Raw genomic sequence first — 22794 nt, forward strand, 5'->3', positions numbered from 1 at the left:
GAGATACAGTTATGAATGAGTTGCCTTGTCCTAACACTCAAAGGGAGCCCTCACAGTCCACCTTCCTAGCCTTCCCAGTTGAGAAGATAGACCAATATCCAAATGAAGGAATAGGAAGAGATTGGAAAATTACAAGTGCTGCTTATGTGCTGGGATGGAATAGCAAGTCCTAAGGAGTCAAGTACTTATAGTAGTGTAGTGACGTGTTGATTTCGAAGCTCTGCCTCTCTAAGACTGGAATATGGTGAAATCTCCTAAGAACAAGAGACTAGTAACTGCATGGTGAAGAAGACAGTGAAAGTTTGCTGTTGATTGTGTTTCCCCTTCTAGGCTATGAGATTTTTGAAGAAGGGGCCAGACTGGGTGTTTTCTTTGAATTTCACAGTGCTGAATTAATCTCTGTCCTCCCTGGAGTTTTTAGCAAATTCCTATTGATTCATTGTTTGATTGACCAATCCTAGTTAGTGCTACTGAATCTCTTTGTGACCTCCTCTGACTCTGCTGCTAAGTTGCTTCAGTCATGTCCGACTCTGTGCGACCCCATGGACGGCAGCCCACCAGGCTCCCCCGTCCCTGGGACTCTTCAGGCAAGAACACTGACTCAGCTAATAGCTAAAGCCCAAGTTCAAGTTCCTTGAAGGTAAATTTGTATGCTATAACAATGTCAGTGATATAGCAGGCTCTGTGCCTTTTTTCAGCCGCACTAGGCTAGTCACATCTACATGCTTCTTCTTCAGAAAAAGGAACAAGGATAGAATCTTTTGATTCAGTTATACCCAGATGTGGGGGAAGAGTATGATAGAAGAAGATAAAATAACCAGGAAAATTAACTTAAGAGGGAAAGAGGCTAGAAAAGAAGCTGTTGTGTTTGGAAAAACCCTCTTTTTATTTAAGAAGGGAGTGTGACTTTCTACTTTGTTTTTGAAATCACTTTTATTTTTCTAACCATAACAGGTTGATAAAATCCAGATAAATATTTAGCTATCGTAACCCTCTGGATAGCCTTGTCAAGTGATGTCTGTCCAAAAGAGGCTAGGCATCTTGACCCCCAACACAGAGCACTGGGAACCACAGGCAAAAGCAGGAGATTAGAATGCTAGAAATTTTCATTCTATTATTCTTTGAAAATCACAACACTTGGTCCATCTCTTCACCTCATAGAAAACCATTCTTTTCTTGGTATAATGAGTGTGTATCTGTCTCTACCAATAGATAAAAGCAAACTGGTGATGCTTGCCATCGTGCTTATAAGTTTTGCAAAACAACATACGTTGTACATGAAATGAATACAACTGAAGTGGTGGGGTAGTTCCCATGTATAAATCTGATCATGGATCTTGACACGTTTCCCTGGAAGTGGTAGTATAATGCAAAAAATGTGAAATAAAATGGGAGTATATACTTTCAAAATTGCACCCAGATCTCAAGTATTCATGGCATGGGGAAAAAAGGGAAGACAAGTCTGTTGCGAATGCTAACTCTTGTCTTTAAGTCAACTACTTCATCAAATTTCTTAGATGACCAACAAGTGCACTCCCTGGCTTGAGCTTCGTCTTGGCTTACACAGATAAAACATTGGCTCTGTGAGGTCCCTTCCACCCAGAATACTACAAGACAAGGTCTCTGTGTTATGTTTGGTTGGGGTGGCAGGTCCAGAACAACTGGCTCTTGAATAATAAGAGGTTGGTTGTGGTTTTGTTTGCTTGAAAGAACAGAGAGCTTCCAGGATGGCATGGGCCTCCTGCTTTCCTAAATCTCATTGGCAGCGATAGACTTTTGTATACACATGTTGACTGGATTCAATAGCCAATGAGTTCTCTTCTTTACTCTCTAAGTACCACAATGATTTTACATAGTTCAAAGAAACAAAATAGAAGAAAATAATTCTTAAATAGCGCTTCATGTTTTGAAAGGAAAAGGCAGGACATTGAACAACTCAAGAGACCATTTTCTGTTGGAGAAGTAGATAAGATCAAATTATGTGGGGTTTTCCTTGAGGGCTTTTTTTTTTTTTTTTTTTTGGCCACACTGCAGGGCTTAAGGGATCTTAACTTCCGACTAGGAATTAAACCTAGGTTCTCAGCAGTGAAAGAGCAGAGTGCTAACCACTGAACCAGGGAAGTCCCCCCTGAGGGCATTTTAAGAATATGGATTTTACACTAAGCATGATGGGATGTGAGTGAAAGATCTGAATTAGGAAAGTGAAATCATGGGACTTATCTAAGGAGACCACAGGTACTGCCATGTATGAATGAAATGAACTTCCATTCTTCCTCTCTTGGGTTTCCTGGTTCCTCAGACCCCACAACCCCCCACAGCTGCTGCTCTTCCCCTGTGCTCTGAGCAAGAGCAGGCTGCTCATGAGTCAAAAAGAGCCTTCAAGAAGGATGGAGTGGGTCAACAAGGCCAGCGTTACCAGAGTCTCGTAAAATGAGGAAACTAATGGATTTGGAACATGGAGGTCCCTAGTGACCTGGCAAAAGCAGTTTTAGCACCAGAGGCATATTGGGTGTAGAATCGAGATAAAAATGTGTTGAAGAGAGAATTTGGCAGCAAGGAAATGGAAACAGCACATCAACACGACTCTCTGCAGAAAAGCAGTTATAACATGAAGTGGAAGGAGGAATAGTGATTGTAGAGGATGTAGGGGCAAGCCGGACCATTTAAGTTCATTGCTAGCAGACTCTGATCATAGGCTTAGAATGATCCAGTAGGCACGGAGAGACTAGTAATGCAGAAAAGAAAATAGCCTAAGAAATAGAGTCCTAGAATGTCTGGAAGGAGGTGGGATCTAGAACTCAATGAAGGGATGGTTTTCCCACAGGAGAAGGAACTCTTCTTTCATTGTAACAAGGTGGGGAGAGTGTAGATGCTAATCTAGGTAGGTTGTGTTAAGTGTGTTGTGTTAAGTCGCTTCAGTCATGTCTGACTCTTTGTGACCCCGCCAGGCTCCTCTGTCCATGGGGTTCTCCAAGCAAGAATACTGAAGTGGGTTGCCATGCCCTAGGTAGGTTGAGAAGTGCAATATTGGAAAGATTAGGGAGAGAGTAGCTAGGATGCTTTGGCTACAAGCAACAGAAATTAACTGTGGTTAACTTGGCAAATAGATGAGGAAACAGTGGCTGACTTTATTTTTCTGGGCTCCAAAATCACTGCAGATGGTGACTGCAGCCATGAAATTAAAAGACACTTACTCCTTGGAAGGAAAGTTATGACTAACCTAGACAGCATATTAAAAAGCATAGACATTACTTTGTCAACAAAGGTCTGTCTAGTCAAGGCTATGGTTTTCCAGTGGTCATGTATGGATGTGAGAGTTGGACTATAAAGAATGCTGAGTGCCGAAGAATTGATGCTTTTGAACTGTGATGTTGGAGAAGACTCTTGAGAGTCCCTTGGACTGCAAGGAGATCCAACTAGTCCATCCTAAAGGAGATAGTCCTGGGTGTTCATTGGAAGGACTGATGTTGAAGCTGAAACTCCAATACTTAGGCCACCTGATGTGAAGAGCTGACTCATTTGAAAAGACCCTGATGCTGGGAAAGATGGAGGGCAGGAGGAGAAAGGGACGACAGAGGATGAGATGGTTGGATGGCATCACTGACTCAATGGACATGGGTTTGAGTGGACTCTGGGTGTTGGTGATGGACAGGGAGGCCTGGCATGCTGTGGTTCATGGGGTTGCAAAGAGTCAGACACGACTGAGTGACTGAACTGAACTGAAGCAAAACAAAACAAAGTTTAGTGAATTTGAGATAGCTTAAAAAAAAAAAAAAAAGAGTGTTAATAGCCAGTGATGATACTGCTGGTAATCCGCAAAGGGAAGTAACTCCCTTTTACATCTCTGTACAGGGAAGCAGGGAAGCATATTTCTTCATTCAAAGGGAACTCACAGAGCAGGGTAGTATATCAGGATCAGGAATTCAGCTCTTTCCACCTCATAAGGGTAAGGAGTCTATGAAAAGAGGCTGTCACATATATCCTGCCCCTTCCACCTCTCTCCTTAGTCTTCTTTCTCCATCTTCAGTTCCCTCTCTCAAGTCTCCCAGGCTCTAGGTTCTTACCTCTTGCTCAGGAAGTAGAGCATCGTCTCCAGATGCCAGATGCCTTTCTAGTCTGCTGTGCACAGCATGTGCCGGATGCCAGTGGTGGTTTCTTATCTGGGGGTTGCAACCTGGAGAGGTCATGGTGGACTGGACAAGAGAGTGGGATTGGTGGGATGCCCCCACATTCCTGTTGGGTCTTTCAAGCGGTCTCCATGACTAGGTTTTCACAGGAGTAGTACCCCTACATAAAGGAAGCAATGATCTGCAGAGGCAGCACAAGCCAGTCTCGTCCATACAAAGAAAACAGAGTTTATCCCTCCCCCTTGCACAACAGCTTTCCTGGTATTACTGTGTTAAGGAGTACTTGACACAGTAGTCCCAAGCCTCTTTAATTAACAGAATTGCTGCTTTTGACTATGAGTAGTGCTGTCTCAGCTGCCAACTCTCTGAATTTTTCCTCATCCTCTTGAAGGAATGGTAGTAGCTCAATTTGTCTAGCCATACCATGGTGATATTTCAAAGCTAAATAGATGCTAAAAACAGGCCAGGTGCTCATTCTAGACAAAATTTCACAGAATCGTAATAGGTCCAAAGCCTCCTCTTTTTTTAGCTTTGTAGTCTAAAACATTTAACTTTATCAGTTCTTGGAACGTTTTCAGTTTTTTTTCAGTTTATAAAGAACTCACATGCAATTCTCAAATTCTAAGAGATTTTTTTTTGGATTGTTATTTAAATACTCTTCCAATTTATAATTTAGGAGATGATTCTCAGGCATCACAAGAATACTTGTGTCAGAATACTACATGATATCGCTTATATGTGGAGTCTAAAAAATACAACAAACTAGTGAATATAACAAAGAAATAAGCAGCCTCACAGATAGAGAACTAGAGGTTACCAGTTGGGGAAGGGAGGGGCGATATAGGGGGTGGAGTAGGAGGTACAACTATTGGGTGTCAGACAGGCTACAAGGATCTATTGTACAACATGGAATATAGCCAATATTTTGTAATAACTGTAAATGGAATATAACCTTAAAAATGTATAAAAAGGTTTTAAAAAATATATATGCCACACACATACACACACGAATGCTTGTACCAACTGGGCAGCAGTTTCTCTACTATAGAAAAGTCTGCACGGAAAACCATGTTGCTATTCCTTGCTTCTTGACTCAAGAGTAATTGAGAGGGTGTATAAAAATAGCCCCCTCGAAACGTGATGCCTAAGTTCTCTCTTGATTCTTTTTGGTTCCAACCCCCACTAGCACTTTCTCTTTCTCCAGATTCATCAACCTCCTTGAATTAGTTCACTTTCAGTGACTTTTCCTCCCTGCCTTAACTCCTTTGAGTCAGGGCAATTTTGCAGTCATATGTATATTGCTACATCTCCTTCCCAGAGGCCAGGGCAGGTTTTGCACATGGCAGGTGTTCAAGGCTTGTTTGTGATTTTGTTACCACCAGAAAGTTTCTTGGAAAAATAGTCAATACTTCCCACCTTGATCCTCAGTAATCTGGGTGATGTAGGGAGCAAGTAGTGGACTTAGAGTCAGAAGTTTTGATTCCTGATTCTGCCGCTACTACATGGCTTGAGGTTAAATCACTCAGCACCTCTGAGCTTCAATTTCTTCATCTACAAGATGAACAATCCCTATCCAACAAGGCTGTTGTGAAGATCAAACGAGACCAGGTATGTCAAAGTGTTTTAAGGCCTCTATAAAACTCAAGGTTTACTAGTGATCATGGAGTGAGAACAAAGGCTCTGGGATGGCCTTAATGACCATTGTTAACACCCACCACCGCTTTGGTCTACCTGTCTTTTCATCTCTGCATCCTTAGCACCTAGCACAGTGCTTTACAGACTCGGTTCTCAGTAGACGGTTTTGAACAAAGGCCAACGTTAGGGAAAAGGAGCTTTCTGTCTTGTTTAGGTGATTGCTGGGGGAGGTAGAAAGCAAAAGCAAATGGTTCCAGAACAGTTAATGTGGATGTGAATGAGGGCGTGTGTTCAGAGATGCGGAGTGTTCCCTCCAGGAGGTGACTCCAGGGGATGGAGTAGTTCTGGGAACTCTGCTGAGGTTCGGGGCCTCCATAGGGTGTGCCTGCCAGGCTCGGCCTATGTTATCACTGCAGCGGGCAGTTTGATGACATCTCTGAGTTGTGGCTCTGTTATTGGGATACTGATGCCCACAGAGTACATAGCAAGCTTGGGGTCAGGAGTGATAACCTGGAAATGATGTTCTGGGAGACAAAAGCATCACTGAGAAGAGTGGGTTGCTTTTGGAAAAGAGATGAAAAAGTGAGCTTTCGTCATGTATGGGCTGGCAGTGGGGAGAGGGGCTGCTGCACGGGGGTAGATAAAGATTGGAGCCGACTGTGGCTGCCTGGTGCCACTGGTTACCATAGGTGTAGGGTGCTCAGAATCTTCTTTGAGCCTTTCAGTTACGGCAACCAAGTCACCAAACACCAACCTCCCTGAAGACATCCTTTTGAAAATTAGAATAATAATTTAACCAAACCTTTTTTTTGTATTGGCCACCTCATTAAGTGAAAGTGATTGGCCCCCTCATTAAGGCATTATCTAATGTAAAATGGATTTTTAACATTGTGCAGAGTAAATGAAGTTTTAATTTTGTAACAATGCTGGTTCCTTCCTTTTTATATACCTCCAAAAATTATATGCTTCATGGTTTATCAGGAGCATCTGATTTTTCTTTGTTCTATTGCACCTTATATAAAGAATTACAAACAATTTTTAAAGAAGGCAGGTCTTTCTTGCCTTCATTCAGCTACTGCAGGCAGCCACTGTAGAGGAACCCAGGGTTGATGGCCCTCTGCTTGTTGGGCTCCATGCAGACTTAGGAAAAGCTGCCAGGCCCAGATCAGGACAGTCTGTCCCAGCTCTAGTTTATAGATCAGTTTGGAGCCGAGAGAGCCTACCAGGGTTTGTAACACTGGTGTGATGGTCCTCCATCAGCAGGAAGTCTCATTTGTAGCCATTAATTCTGCTATCACCAGAGATTTCGGCTTCCATCCTCCTAGGACAGCCAATCAGTTGCATTGTGAATGCTTTGGACTTGATCCTCATGCCGAGCACCTTTCTCAGCAACAAAACCATCATTTTCTGTGGGAGGATGCAGGAAAGCCTGAGCCTGGCTTGATGGCATTACCAGGAACACTGGGAGTGAACACACATAAGGACCTTACAGCTTGAAGAAAAACTTGGCAGAAAGCAACACGAATCCAATGCCTTGGCTCAGAACAGGATCAAGGAGTCCAATTATAGGATGCTCTGTAGAGAGGGTAAAAAAATTGCTTTTGTTTTGCCTTAATCCCACAGAAGTAAATGAGAGAACAAGAATCAGATTTAGGGTAAATCTTTCATTCAAAATTTTCCTTTAGACAGTGTCAGGGTGGAAAATATCTTTTGGAGATTGAAGAGGGAGTGCTCTCATTTGTAGAAAAGCTAATTAAGGCTTCTTACAACCTGAATGACCTGTTGTGGTTCTCCAGAGCTAACACAGAAATTTACTGCCCACAGAAATTCACTTCCGACAGAAGCATCTTTATCCGGTACATGTGATGTACCTTTTCTGTGTACATCACAGAAGTGCATGTGATGTGTTCTGTCTGCTCTCCATTCTGATACAGGCACAATATTCGAAAGGACCTCGAAATTCCCAGTGGTACTTAGTCTTGTATAAGGGGATGAGAGCATTTGTACAAAGTTACGGTGTAACAGAGCCCAGAGCCTGCCACTCACAGCTTAAAGCTTATATCTTGTCACTTTAGACCCATATAATCTCTATTAGGCACGTGCAAATATATATTCTTGGGTAAATACACAAACATAGAACATGGAATTATCCATTTTGTACTGGAAATAATTATTGAAGGAGGGCAGTTATTTCCAATCTAAGGGGCTTCAATCAGAGCGCTTGAAATGGATTTTGCTGTTATATTTAGATTTTGCATCAATTGTGAAGAATCTATTTTTTATCACTGCGCCTGCCTCATGTGGCCCCTACCCTATGATCTTTCCTTGGAACTTGCAATTAAGTGAGTAATGATCTTGGAAGGTTAAGTAGATAATATGATTGTGAAAACCTATTAAATCCAATTATTTTTTTTTCGTGAGCATGAAACACAATCTCTAAAAGCTGAGATTGTGCAACTCCTTGCAAGGCTCAGGGCTCAGCTCAGTGTTGCATCTAATGAAAACAAAACCAAAAATAAAACCCAAGTGATCCATGAGTCTCATTGCCTGTAATTGTAAACATCTGACCATCAGGATTTTTAGGAAAAGTTCTGCCCTGTAAGAGTAACCCAGTCCAGTGTTTTTTTGACTGGTGACTTCATGCTACTTTTTATGATTATGTTAGCCCAGTTAAGATAGGCCTTCCTTTCTGCCTGGAATAGTTCTTGTGTGGCCTGTAAGAGCAAAGAGCTATGGAAGTTCGCTTTTCTGGAGGTCTGTGTGGCCAGCCAAGCTGCCTAGGTGGACATTCACGTGGCATCACGAGTCCCTGTCATGGGACTGCGTTTCCTGGGGAGATGATGCTGACCTACGTTGGTGCTGTCATTACCCGAATGAGGGTGGTGTTCTCAGTGGCAGGCACACTCGATACCAAGGAAAGGGTGAGTTATGCTGCTGTCACCCGCGTTGTTTTGAGGTGGGAGGTGCTCCAGGTGTCAGGTTGCCTGTGTTGTCACAGGTTGAATAATCTGGAAAGGGTGGAGCTCCCTCTGATGAGTTTTCTCCTGATTGTTAACATTGAATTCTCTCTGTCCTCTCAGTCATGATTGTAATAAAAATACTGCTTCTTTAGCAAAAGACATTCACTTTTAGACTGACGTTTGTAACACCTGGTTGGGCTATTAGTGTGCTTAAAGATCCAGCTTCCTCCAGTCCCTGGATCAGTGTGCGATTGCTCTCAGTCTCTAAGTCGTGTCTGACTCTTTGTGACCCCATAGACTATAGCTTGCCAGGCTCCTCTGTCCACAGGATTATCCCAGCAAAAATACTGGAGGGGGTTGCTATTTCCTCTTCCAGGGGATCTTCCCGACCCAGGGATCGAACCCACGTTTCCTGCATTGGCAGGCTGATTCTTTACCACTGAACCACCGGGGAAACACCAGAACAATGCTTCACAGTTAAAAAAAAAAAATACGATCCCTTTCATTTGTATTTAGAACACGTTAAGTTTTTATGAAGCACTTTAAAACTAATTATCTCGAGTCCTTCAGGCAAACCCGTGAGCTGGACATGGAAGACACTGCCTCTCCCTACCGCCTTCAAGAGAAGGAGACTTGTGTGGCCCTGAGTGCTGAGAACCAAGTCACCTAAGTAGGGGGTGGTAAAGCAGGACTAAAGTCTAGGTTTTCTAGTTCAAAGATTGGTGCTCTTTGTTTTTGTTTCTGTTTTCTTTTTAAACAATATTTTGAAGATCTGGTGATAGAATAATATGATTATTATTTTTGTTGGACAGACTTGATAATACTTCAGGAAGACAAATGCTACTGAAATAATCTGCTGGTGGTAGCATCTCCAAATCTCCAGTCATTTTTAAAAATCTCAGCCATAGGGGAAGAGAAAGAATGTGCTTCCATTTGGGAGAGTCTGGAGGGGCCTAGTGTGACTTTCCTGGTCACTCACAATATCCAGGGTCTTGCAGAGGAGACTGCATGCCTTTAAGTGTTGCTTTCTACTTCAGGAAAAGAAAGCTATTAGATTCATGGAGTCTCCCAGCTGAAAGGGAAGGATAGAGATGATTCCTCTCTTCACTAAGCGTTACATTCATGAGCAAAATGAGACCCCAGATGTTGGGTAACTCCCAGCTTCTACATGTTTGTCCAGCAAGACAGAAATCTTGTCTTCCAAAAGATTTCAATCTAATTCATGTAAACCACTTTGCCTTTAAAGAAGAATGTGATTTTAAATGTCAAGCTATGCATGTCATACTCTGCCCCATAGGAATTATGTAGAGTGGCTTGGATCAGTGTTTTGGCAATATTTTTATGTGGATATGACAAGTACATTCCACACATTTTTATTGTGATTTTTAAAGATATCTTGTGGGTGCACTGATTGTGCATGAATGTTGGTCCGCCCCCTGAGTGAAGTGCTGAGTAGAGGGCATGGCTGTGCATGGAGCACTCCCACACCACTTCCCTGCAGCCATGAAAGGCCTGGTGTGCAGAGACTGAGGGTGCTTCATGGCCAGTGGGGTCTGGGGAGCTGTGCTGGCTTGTTTTCTCTTTAGACTTCTGTTTGTCTGTGTTGTTGGTCATAAACACCAAGGTAGGGACTGGTTCCTGACTAAGAAGTCCCTTTGACATTTTAGCAGTGACTCATGGAGTCCCTTCATGCCCACAGAGTAGCCCGTGTCACCTGTGGTCTTCTTGGCCGTCTCACGTAGAGCACATAAGTCATGTACATCATATAAAACTTGGGCATCAAGTTCCTCCTGCATCAGCCTGCGTTCCCTGACAGGCTTCTTTCTTCTGTTCCCTAAGGGAGAGCTAGGAAGCTTCTGGCTCCTCCCGGGCCCCAATTCTGGGTACCTCTCCTGACTCACCATCTCCTCCCTGCATCTTAATCTCCTTATTCTGACAGCTTGTCCTACGCTGGTGTTTTCTTGAATCCATTAGGATTCTCTTTGTGCTATATTGTAATTTTCCTGACTGTGAGACCCCTGATGGGCACGTCTCTTATATCCTAGCAGCATACAGCACCTAGTTAGTGCTTAAAAATACATATGGTTAGCTGCTACAGTAATGTGAGAAGATGAATTTTCTAAGATTCCCTTCTTTTCTTCCTATATTCCTTCTCCCCTCTCTCCTTCTCTCCTTCTCTTCTTCCTTTCCTCCCTTCTTCCTTCCCATCCTCCCTCCCTCCCTTTTGCAAATGTCTGTCACAGTAGGAGACAGGCATCATGCCCCTTTGGGGAGACAGCTGGGAAGAAGGCAGGTGTGGTCCTGATGATTTAGGACTTTACAAAAGTGAAGGGCAGAGGACCAGCTTGCTGTAGACAGGGGCAGGAAGGCATTTATCTCATGACAGAAGAGAAGTCCTAGATGGAGAAAGCCTGGCTTCCTTCTTTACTTGGGAAAGTGGGACTGGGGAGGTAAGAGCGTTGCTTGAACGATAAGGGGGCTAGAGGTGTGGTCGGGTGGAACACTTTAGAAGTTTGGGGCCCATGGGCAAGTTTTAACACCCCAGAACCTCTGATACTTCATCTGTAAAACAGGGTGGTTATGAAAATCGCATTAGTTATAGAAAAATGCATCTTAAACTATTATGCAAATATAAAGGATTTTGTTTTATAGGGCATGTCCCACTTATTTTCCCTCTACAAAACTTGACCTGAGTAGCTGCTCTGGCCCTCTGGGCATGTGATAATAGGTAACAGCCCAGTTCTTTGTGGGCAGAATTAACAGCTCCTCTATATAGTAGGCACAGTTCCCTGCTGCAAGCTCTTTTATTTCTACAATGAAGCAGCATTTCGTTAAATGACGCAGATCATGCCTGAATGATCTAAGTCTCCAGTTGAAGTCATGCTTGGAAATTGTCCCTAATGCAGAATCTGGTCTGAAAAGGGGAAAAAAAAGCAAAATATTCTGTGATGATACAATTTAAGGTCTAAATCTACATTTCTGAGATGGTAAAGACAATCCTTCCCTCTCCCCCAAATTAACCATCCCAAACCAAAAGAGGAATTCCTCTGAGATCTGAATCTTCTCCCTCGGTTGTCACATTTCATCACAATTTAGGGGACTACTGCTGTGGTCAGGAGGCTGGGTTACAGCATCTTAGGTATCAAATCTAGGATGATACCTAGGATGAAACCTAGGATACTAGGACTTTGAGCCCCTAGTATCAAAGGGACTCATCTTGGGAGGGGCTGGGAAAGCCCTAGTGCTCACCCTAGTTTCTCCATGGGTTAAATGGGAGGCTAAGTACTAACCTGGTTAGTATTTTTTTTTCTGGAATAATAAAGAGCTATAAAAACCTCCCAGGAAAACATGATGCTAACCAAGCAGGCTGTGACAATTAAGCCAGTTCCTGTGGGTGACAGCCACCAAACAGCTTTCACTGGGAGCCACTCTTGGTGCCCTGTGTTGTAAGCCTATTTCCCATCACCTATAAAGAGTGCCTCCTTCCCCGGCTATGGCAGAGTTGCCAGAAGATCTCATGTCCTGAACTATGATCTCTAGAGCTTGTTTTCTCTATAGTTGCAGACATAGGTTCTCTTTAGAGAAAGCCTGCTGTGCCTTTTTCCAGGCCAGCTGAGATCCCATTTGCACCATCTGCAGGCTCACTGGTCTCAAAGGTGCTTTCTGCAAGGTAATTCAATCAAATCTTTTTTTTTTTTTTTTGGTTGAGTCATTTTTTGATTTTCAAAAGTCACAAACAGCAGAGCAATGCTTTGTAGAGACCTTTTGAGCAACCAGGGCACATTTGTCATATTTGACCAGTTTCTGGCTGAAATGCAGACCATTATTGGATGTTGGTATTATAATCAATGATAGACTAGTATGTTGACCACTGATAACATCTTTTGACCTCCGTTTCTGAGAAGTGCTGGCCTGACATTTATGCAGCATCTAGCAAAGTCTATACCTACACGAAGGAGCCCAGGCACAGGATGCCATCTTTTATGCAGTGTATTTGTATTGGACATGAGCAGGCATGTAGTGCTGACATAGTGGGTTTAGAAGTTTCTGAGCATTGGGGTTTTCATCTGAAAAATGATCACGTAGGACAAGATGACCCCCACCCCCCCAGTCTTATCTAGGGCAATCATTTTGTGATTCTCTGAATTAGTGACAATTTTTTTTTGATTCACTGGAAATAATGAACTCTGCTCTTATTTCTGTGTTGGCTAATAACTTGTTAACTATGACTTCTTCATCTGGATATAGGGTTGATGTGTTGATTTGTGTGTGTCCTGTTGTCTGGCAATACATTCTTCTCTCTTTACCCAGAGCCTCTGAACTAGCAGAAGGCCTGGGCAGGGGGGCAGGGGGGTGGGGGGTACTGCAAAGTAGCCAGTGGGGTGACGATATGGTGTCTGCCTTGGATGAAGTTGTAAGGATGTTTTAATGCAGTATCAGCTAGATTTGTCAGTAGAGCAGGCGAGGGAGTGCCGTAAGGACTGGATTTCCAGCACTGTTTCCTCCTCTGTGATGTGAGTCACCTTTTCTTCCAATCTAGTCAGAAATACTCATTGAAACTGAGTGTTTTTGATTTCCAACAAATGAAAGTGGGGCATCCATGGGCTGTTTCTCCAACCCGTATGTGTTAACTGATAAGGTAAGGAAGACTCCAATACTTTGGCCACCCGATGCAAAGAGCTGACTCATTTGAAAAGACCCTGATGCTGGGAAAGATTGAAAGCAGGAGGAGAAGGGGACGACAGAGGATGAGATGGTTGGATGGCATCACCGACTCAACGGACATGAGTTTGAGTAGACTCCAAGAGTTGGTGATGGACAGGGAGGCCTGGCGTGCTGCAGGCCATGGGGTCACAAAGAGTTGGACACAACTGAGCGACTGAACTGAACTGAAGGAAGACTCTGTGTGTATCTGAGAGGGGACCGTCCTCTAGCATTCTCCCTTTGCACTTGTTAATTACAAGGTGGAAGGGTGGCTGCTTGTTGGCTGAATATGGTTTGTTTATGTGTTTTGTCTCCTTAGAGTTTATAGCAAACAAAGAAAAAAATTTTAAATAAATTAAAATACTTTGATTCACTGGTCAGCATTTAAAAAGTCAAGATTTTAGCTAAAAAGGCAGATTTCTATTTTTTTCTTGATAAATTCTGGCCTCACGGGTGCCTATATTTCTGTCTGGTTACAACTAGCTACAGCTCAGAGGTCACTGATCCCTCTAAGGATTCAGGCACACTCCAGGGTAACAGACTGTGCTTGGTTCATTTTATCATTTACTTTAAAAAAGTTTTACTCTATGTGGCTGTGCCAGGTCTTAGCTGTGGCACGTGGGTTCTTTAGTTTCAGCATGCAAACTCTTAGTTGTATGGGATCTAGTTCCCTGACAAGGGATTGAATCCAGGCCCTCCACATTGGGAGCGAGGAGTCTTAGCCTCTGAGCCACCAGGGAAGTCCCTTACTGTTTCCTTTTTCTGCCTAGCCCCTTGTAATCATTTCAGAGTGAGGCCCTTGAACTTAGCTGATCAGCTGAGTTTATTGTCACTTATATGAGGCATAGGAAACCTGGATCCAGAGCAGCAATTTCACAGACAACCAGAAGCTCTTTGGGAGTGAAGAGAAGTCTGAGGCAAAGGCTGAAAGGGAAAGGAGGGTGGGGAGGGAGGTCCCACCCCAGCTCCTGAGCAATGGCTAAGGTACAGGGCAGTGGAGGGGGCAGGCACCTGGGTTGTAGCCCAGCAGCACGCCAGGGTGGTGCCCCCGAAATGAGGACTGACTTCCTTCTCCTCGGCCTTGGGTCAGCCTCATGGGCACATCAGAGTCCACATCTCAGAATGACCACTGAGGACCAACAGGGAAGTCTAGGTAAATTCACCAATAAGTTAAATTTTAATCTAGTTCTAACTGTAATCACTTTGTTGAAACTATTTTCAACCTTATTAGCTGTTAGAACCTGTGAGTAAAGGATGATGCCCCATGACGTTTTAGATTTTCATGGTCCTTGTATTTCACAACAGGGATCTCAGTTCTGGTCAATATTTTCGTGTTCTAATAACTGCAATCAAAGCTTGAGTTGGTCATATGGTAATAAATAGCCGCCCATCTGGGACATGCCTTGTAAAACACAGAACAGGAAACTCTACATCATATGGAAAGTTGTACTTTTAGTTTCATAACTCAACTTTTGCCTAATAAAGATAGCTCTTATTGAAACTGAGCCCTTAAAGTGTAAGAAATATATTTAAATATTTTGTGAAAATCATATCTTTGTATAAAATGTTTTCCTATATGTCATCTTTTGAGGGGTATTATGATTCTTTGAGATAGGCAGAGAGGTAATTGCTATCACCAGTTTATAAATAAGGAAATTGGAGTTCAGGAAAATTAAGTTATTTGTTCATGTATAACTTGAACAAAATCATAGCTGGCTCCCGAGATTTCTGCCTCTAAATCCATAGTTTTCCCACCATCCCTCTGCTGGCTGTGTGTGTCATGGTGTGGGGTGAGGTGGGGCATATGCATATATACTAAAAGCAGATGTATGCCCATGCAGAGAGGCAAAGTTTATTTTATGCAAGAACCTTCAAAGTGCTTGGTTTGGAAAATAACAAATGTTGCCTGTAGAATACATAGAGTACTTAAGTAAAAGTTAGAGTGATGCCTTCTGAAAACTTACAGAAAATTTTCATTACATTGAGGTTGATACCAATACAAATAACTTTATAAGATTATTTTTCTTTCTGGGTTTTTGACCTCTAGTAAAATAGTGTTTTGATGAACATTTTCTGAGAAAATGTCTACCATGAATGACACTGTACAGGAAATGTTTCCCCTAATTGTTAAACACGTATTGGCTATACTCTGTATCACAAATATGCTGAAGAAAACTCACAATGTCGGAACTCTATTATTTAGCTACTGGTAGCAGATATTTTTATAGTTCCATCAGGTTTCATATTTCACGTAAACCATCCTCTCCCTGTCTTTTTTTTTTTTTTTTTAACAAACTGTAAGCAAATAGGACACACTGAACATGTTAGTGCTTTGGACAGTAGCCCCCACGAGGAGGAGGGTGCACTTGCTGCCTTCCTTTCTTGTATGGAGATCGAACCTGTGCTGCATCAACTTTCCAACCCACCCTACTCCAGAGAAGTTGGGTGTCTGCTTTCTGGTTATTGGGTAATTTGGGGTTTTTGTTTTGTTTTGTCAATTGTCAATGTATTAGAAGGCAAATTACATTTTAATTAAATTTTATTCCCTATAGAGCTGGTTGCAGAATTTCTTTCTGACACCAAACTGTTGATGTTTTCAAACGGGGTACCTACATATTTATAAATATTTAGGCAACTTGAAAGTGCATAGAAAATTGTATTAGTGTGTTTGATTTGTACCTTTTAAGGTAAATCTCTACACTGAGAAATAGAGCTCAAAAATCCTAATTTGATTTCCTTATTGTTTAAAATAATAATGGTACTATGCAAAATTGTATAATGGAACACAATAAAAGAAAAAAACTTGTTTTATTTAAAAAATCAAGTAATTTTATATTTAAATATTAGGTATTAATAAATTATAACCACTACAATATAAAGAAAAAGAAATAAATACTTGACCAACTTCAAAAATTTGGAAAGTTTAAAATATTTAAAGACTTATAGAACTTTGAGTTGGGATGGAAAATAGGGTGTATCTGTCAGGAAAATTTTATGCTTGTTTGTAAAGAAGAGGTAGGCACTTACTTAATGGGAAAAACTACTTTGAAATGCCTGAATTGTTTGCTTCCAATATTTATTTTGTGGGAATAGATTAAAAAAAAATAATTAGATGCAACTTTTACCAGACCTAGTGACCTTAAGTTTTCACAAAATAAAAATATGATTTTTTTTTAAAAGCCATAACCTCTCAAAACTTGAAGTTGGGTTATTTTTAGGAAAGTACATTTTGTATTAGATAACTAAGCACTGGATTTTTAAACACAAAGTTGGAGTTGGTTGACCCATGTAGGAAGTGATGTTAATTTACTATGCATCCCTACTGAATTCAACTTGGTTTTACTTTTACTGTTGAGTTTTGGGGTAATAAGCTACAGAATGTTAATACTTCTCTCCTCATCTTCCAGAGGCTTAATGGGACCATTTCTTCAAATTAAGTCTACAAAGAATATGATCAAACCACCTAAACTCTTTTAGCTGATCCTTTACATCTCATACAAATGTTAATAAAGCCAGTTTTAGAGCTTTTAACATCTACCTCAAGCTCTCTTTCTTCAACAGGGTAGGTGTTTCCTCTGAATTCCTATACAGTTTGAGTCCCAGTCACTCTTGTCATTTAGCATTAATTATCTATTTATCATTTTCTAGGACACAAGGATAAAGTAGGCATAGATCTTTCAAGAAGGAGTAGGAAATCCCATGAGTGAGAGCTGACATTCAGCATATGTGAAAACCCCTAGGACAGTACTTGGTGTGTACCAGGTATTTGCAAAACTATTAGGCCCCTTCTGTGTGACTGAGGAAGGGACAGGGGACCAGAAAGGCCTCATGAAAGAAGTGGCCTTCAGTCTTGATCAAATAGGTAAAACCTGAATGAAGCAGAGAGGAAGGGAAAAAGAACTTTCCAGGCAAAGGACATTACCTAGGCCAGCAAGTCTCAGACTTTTGACTCAGGACCCTTTACACAAAACATACTGAGGATCCCAAAAAACTTTTGTTTATGTGGATTGTATCTATTGATGTTTACCTTATTAAAAATTAATACTGAGAAAAATTTTTAAATTTTATTAATTCATTTGACAGTAGCAGTAATAAACTTATTACATATTAATGTTACTAACACATTTTTACTGGGAAAAAAAAATAGGCAAAAGCTTTAAAGCCAAAATATTTAATGAGAAGATAGACATGCTTTTTTTTTTTTTTTTTCCATTTTTACCAATCTCTTGAATTTCTGGCTTAATAAAAGAAAGCTGGAGTCCTTATTTGCTTCTGCATTCAATTTGTTGCAATGTCACAGATCACGTAGCTTCTAGAAAACTCATGAGAGATGGAGTGAAAAAAGCAAATAAGCTCTTAGTATTATAATAGAAATAGATTTTCCCTGGTGGACTCCCTGAGGGAGCCTCAGGATCCCTAGAAGTCCCTGGGACCACCCTTTCAGAACTGACAGTTTGTGCTATACATGGATATCTATCTTGTTTTATGGATATTTTGTACTCTCATTCATCCCCTCCCCTGCCCCCATAGTCAAACTGCAAGATTCTTGAGGGCAGAGACCATGATAGGTGCTCAATAAAGTGAACTGTTGATACCGATGTTGATGATGGTGTGTATTCGCTTTTACACATACAATCCTGTATGTATAAGTAGATATATATGTGCCTGTCTATCTATTGTGAGTTTTTTTAAGGGAGTAAAAGTTCAAACGCTGGAAAGATGATTGAGTGATACAGTTGACTATTAATGAATTGCCTAGGGTTAGTAATAGAGGCAATGCTAGTAATAAAGCTAATTACTCTTTTACAAAAGAAATTAGTCAGAAAAGGAAATCCATGTGCATAGACAGGATGGCAAACTGCCAGTTTCACTTTTGAATATTTTGAATTCCTAGGGTTCTGAGCCCCACTTCATCCATGTCCTTTTCCTGCCTGGTGACAAATGGCAGGGATGGTCAGATTTGCATGTGAATCAAGCATACCTGGGAGCCTAGGCCTTGAAATCTGCCATCAGATATCCATATTCTTAGACAATTTCTCAAGAGCATTGAGTCAGGAAAAGCTTAGCAGATTCTTTCAGGAAGCTTTATTACAATAGTGTACTTAGGGCCCTGTGCAAAAAATGAAATGTGCCCCAGTCCCTTATTCTTCCCCTGGAACATGTACTTCGGAGGTGCATCAGAACAGAATTGGGCATCATCTTACTATCTGCCAGTGTAAGCCTTGACCAGACTTGCTTCAGCTCATACATTTAAGATGAAATTTAGCTGCAAATAGTTTAAAAATCCTTTGGCTTTTCAAACTAAGAATTTATACATGAGATCTCCTGGAGATGTTGTTGTTGTTTTTTTTTTTTGTAGATGGAAGGAACCAGTATAGATGGAAATGTTCAGATGCATTGACTGAAACATCACTTACATATTTTTAAAGCTAGAAAAAGTTCAGAGATTATCTAGCGAATCCAATCCTCTCTTTCACAGAAGAAGGTGCTGAGACCAAAGGCATGAAGGAACTTGCCTGGGGATGTGGGCTTTCTCTCTTTGAGTCTCTGGGCTGAAGGTCATTTGTGTCCCATACTGTGCACCAGCCCAGTGAGCGGCCAAGTTCAGGCTTCTTGAAAACCCAGACTTCATCTTCCTTAGGAGCTGCACCATTTCCTGTACTGAGAGCGTGCGCAAAAAAAAAAAAAAAAAAAAAAAAAAAAAAAGAGGTATGGGGAACGTGGTCTCTGGCACCAAATGAGTGAAAAGAGGCTCTTTTGTATTTTCACTCTTAAAGGGGCTGCCATGCTCCTGAGTGAGGCTTGCAGCAAGTCATCCAGTTGACCAGGGAGGTGGTTATCAATCCTGGCTGCCCATGCCCATTAGCTGGGTTGGTTTACAAAATCCTAAGGCTCTGGGTCCCCAACCCAGATCAATTAAATCAGGATGGGGTAGGGAGAGAGAGTGTGAGCATCATACCAGGTAGTGCTCGCCCTCCAGAGTGAGCAAGGCCTGCTCTGGTGTCTGCCTATGGCTGCTTTGGGAATCTTGCTCTCCTCTTCCTCTGAAAACAGACTTCAGCTGTGCACTTACATCCTCAAGAAGAGGCAGCATCCTTGCCAGACCTTGCTTCCAAATTTCAAGAGGAACTTATTGGTGTTGTCGAGGAGGGAGAGCGTTGCCCATCAAGGCTGGTGGCTGCCGCCGCCAGCTTCGTGAATGCCAAGTCACTCCATGACACGCAGCTTCCTGCTTGTCTGCACGCTGCCCACCGCATCGCACGTCTGGCCTTCCATGAGCAAAAGTTTCACTACTGAAATCAGTGGGTGACCTTTCTCGTTTTTCGTACACCCAGAGGAAGAGACAGTTTGCTATCGAGTAGGTTTGCTATTGAGTTTAATACTCTGGTGAGCCAGGCAAGAGTCTAGCCATGGAAGCCCAAAAGAGAAACACTCTGGTGCCCTTATGTTTTCACTGTTCGCTGCTGGTTGAGGTGGTTATTTTGTGAACGTGTTGAGTATCTTTGGAATTCACCAAGAGACAAACTCACAAAGTACTCGCAGGTAGTCAGGCAACTGCCATTTTTCTCCCCATGTCTGTTCCAAAGGTGTTGGCATCTAAGAAAGTGAGTAGGAAATTCCGAACTGTAGTGGCCAAGGTACCAGTTTCTCCCCCATCACTGCAATGTGCTGCCTCTTTCCTGCACTTTTAAGAGTGGGAGCTGAATGTATCAATAATGGTCATCTAGAGAAGCCTCGGAGAAGGCAATGGCACCCCACTCCAGTACTCTTGCCTGGAAAATCCCATGGATGGAGGAGCCTGGTAGGCTGTAGTCCATGGGGTCTCGAAGAGTCGGACATGACTGAGCAAATTCACTTTCACTTTTCACTTTCATGCACTGGAGAAGGAAATGGCAACCCACTCCAGTGTTCTTGCTTGGAGACTCCCAGGGATGGGGGAGCCTGGTGGGCTGCCGTCTATGGGGTCGCACAGAGTCGGATATGACTGAAGCAACTTAGCAGCAGCAGCAGCAGCAGCAGAGAAGTCTAGTGGGAGAAAAGAGAAGAAACAGACACAAGGCAAAAGGTGAAAAAAAAAAGCTGGAGGCAGAAAGAAAAGCTGAGTCTTGGTGCAGCCTGCTCTGGCTTCTTCTCGCCTTCTTTGGCTCCTGCTGCCGAGTTCCTCCCACCCTTGGCTCTAAACATCCCTAGCAACACAGAGGAAGCTCCAATGTCCTTGGCAATCAGGGCAGGTACTCTGATCCAAACCACCTAAGGTTAATCTTGCATTTGAATTATTCTAGTGAGGAACAAGCAAACTCAGTCACTCACCCTCCCATTCTTCCCTTAAGGAAATTCAGTTTAGGGGCTCCCAAGGAAAAATCATGAAACTAAATTTTGATGTAATAAATTCCATTTTAGATAGTAGTGATTTTGTTAGCAGAAAGTGCAGTACTATTGTATATGTATATTATATCATAATAGTTAAAAAAAACGAGATATTAAATATTAGATATATTTGTATATTTTTGATAATATTTTATAATAAATTATTTATTTGGTTCAGATGAGTAGTAGGAGGGATCTTTAAAAGTTTAGAAGGAGTTATGAAAGAAACAAAAATGATAAAAAGCCCACTATTATTTTTCAGTCCCCACCTTTTAGACCACCATTGTCCTAATTTAGTGGAAAATCACTTCAACTCCACTTTGGAAGCAAAGTTTGCAGACTTCTCATGTATTGGATAAACTGTTAGACTCCGAGAGAAACCACCCACTGTCTCAAGTTGAGATTCTGGTCTGTGCACTGTTACTGACAAGCCTTGTGGCTTCAACAGAGTCTCAGCCAGGTCTTGCCAGAAACACGATGTTCACCCTACAGTAGTTGCTTCCAACAGGTCAGTGCAGTAAGAGTGAAGCAAAGTCGTCAGTGGCCTGGGAGGGAGGGGAGAGGTTTGCCCTGCAAACGTTATTGGTGAGAGTAGAATGGAAACCAGGAGGCAGAAAGCAAACTGTGTGCTGACCAAGAGCCAGAGAGGCTGCCTCCAAGAACTGACTTTTCACTGAAGCACCCGAGAAAAGGCCAGAATTTCAAACCTGAAGGGGGAAAGACACAGAACTGGGAGAACCCGGTACCTGGAGCAAACAAAACTTGAGTGGTGAGAGAGGGAAGAGCAAGAGCCAAGGAGGAAGTCCCTGTCCTCTGCCGCTTTTAATTACTTCCTCTAGAGAGACTCAGAGAGACAAGAAGGCCCAGACAGCAGGGGAGAGGGAGAGCCCTGCAGGGCAGGAAGGGCAGAGAGGCACATGGGCAAGGCAAGGAACCGGAGCCACTGAGGGGGAGAGAGAACAGAGCCCTGTGTAAAAATCCTGGATCAGTTAATTCACTAGAAGCTTCTCCAGTGAGATGCATGAAATTCAAATGACTTATAATACTGACTCAAAGGTGAGGATGCTGCAGTGGGAAGAGCTTGGATGGGGTCCATGACAGACCGGGGTTTCAGCCTTGACTTCAGCATTTAATAACTCTGAGGGAGAGGACTCATGGCTTAAGACAACTCAGCTTCCTCATCTGAAAATGATGAGAATACTAACATCTCATAGGTTTCTCATGAAGTTTGCTGTGATGTAGGCAAAGGGCCTGTCAAGATTTCTGCCACAGAGAGATGAATAGAAGAGCAGTTGCTGTCATCTTGTTTGGAGTGGAATGGAGACCATGAAGGCAACTTTGTGGCTAAACATGTCTGCAGGGAGGAGGCCAGGGTCGTGTGATGCAGGTCTGTCTGGGTTTGTGAGGTCCCTCGTTGTTCTACACGGGTGCTGGGGGGCAAACGGGATGGTACAGAATGCAAGCCCTGCGGTCTTCGCTAGCCGCCAGCAGGGACTGTGGGGTAGCACTCGGTCCTGCTATATCATGGACAAGTGAGAAGGGAGCCATGAGTCCAAACCCCCAGAGGTGGGCCAAGGAGAAGTTGGTGGGAAGAAGCGGATGTGCTGGCCCAGACCTCACAAGAGTCGTTTGCAAAAAAAATGAAAAGAGAAATGGAGAGGAAAGGAGGAGCTGGGACAGAAAGGAGCATGGAAACAGGCATGCAGGGAGGGTGAAAGCAGTAACGTGAGCTTTCACCTGGTAAAGGGTGGTTTCTGGGCTCAGGGAGTGAGGGCTGAAGAGGGTCTGTGGAAACCTCAGCTGTGACTGTCTCTCAAAGAGTCCAGGAGTTCATCTGAGGAACAGCCTACGGGGTGGCAGCCAAGTGCCACCTTCAAAACCTGGTGGGAACTGTTACAGTGAGACTCAAGGGCACCAGTTCTGGGTTCTAGTTTCCCTTGGCCTTTAGCTAGCCCAGTGGTCCCCATATAAGTCATCTCACCCTACTTGGCTTCAGCCTC

The 22794-nt window shown here is 42.6% G+C and overlaps 1 protein-coding gene across 9 annotated transcripts in view; it reads left to right on the forward strand.

Annotated features, from left to right (window-relative positions):
* The first annotated feature begins 8458 nt into the window (after nucleotides 1–8458).
* The window catches only part of PREP (prolyl endopeptidase), a 584413-nt gene continuing 570077 nt past the window's right edge, over nucleotides 8459–22794 (forward strand). For all 9 annotated transcript variants that reach the window (XM_060419547.1, XM_060419550.1, XM_060419545.1 and 6 more), the window contains exon 1: nucleotides 8459–8683. The gene's annotated coding sequence lies outside the window, so the exon portion shown is untranslated. The remainder of the gene's footprint in view (nucleotides 8684–22794) is intronic.

This window comes from Ovis aries, chromosome 8 (assembly GCF_016772045.2).
Source record: "Ovis aries strain OAR_USU_Benz2616 breed Rambouillet chromosome 8, ARS-UI_Ramb_v3.0, whole genome shotgun sequence".
NCBI lineage: Eukaryota > Metazoa > Chordata > Mammalia > Artiodactyla > Bovidae > Ovis > Ovis aries.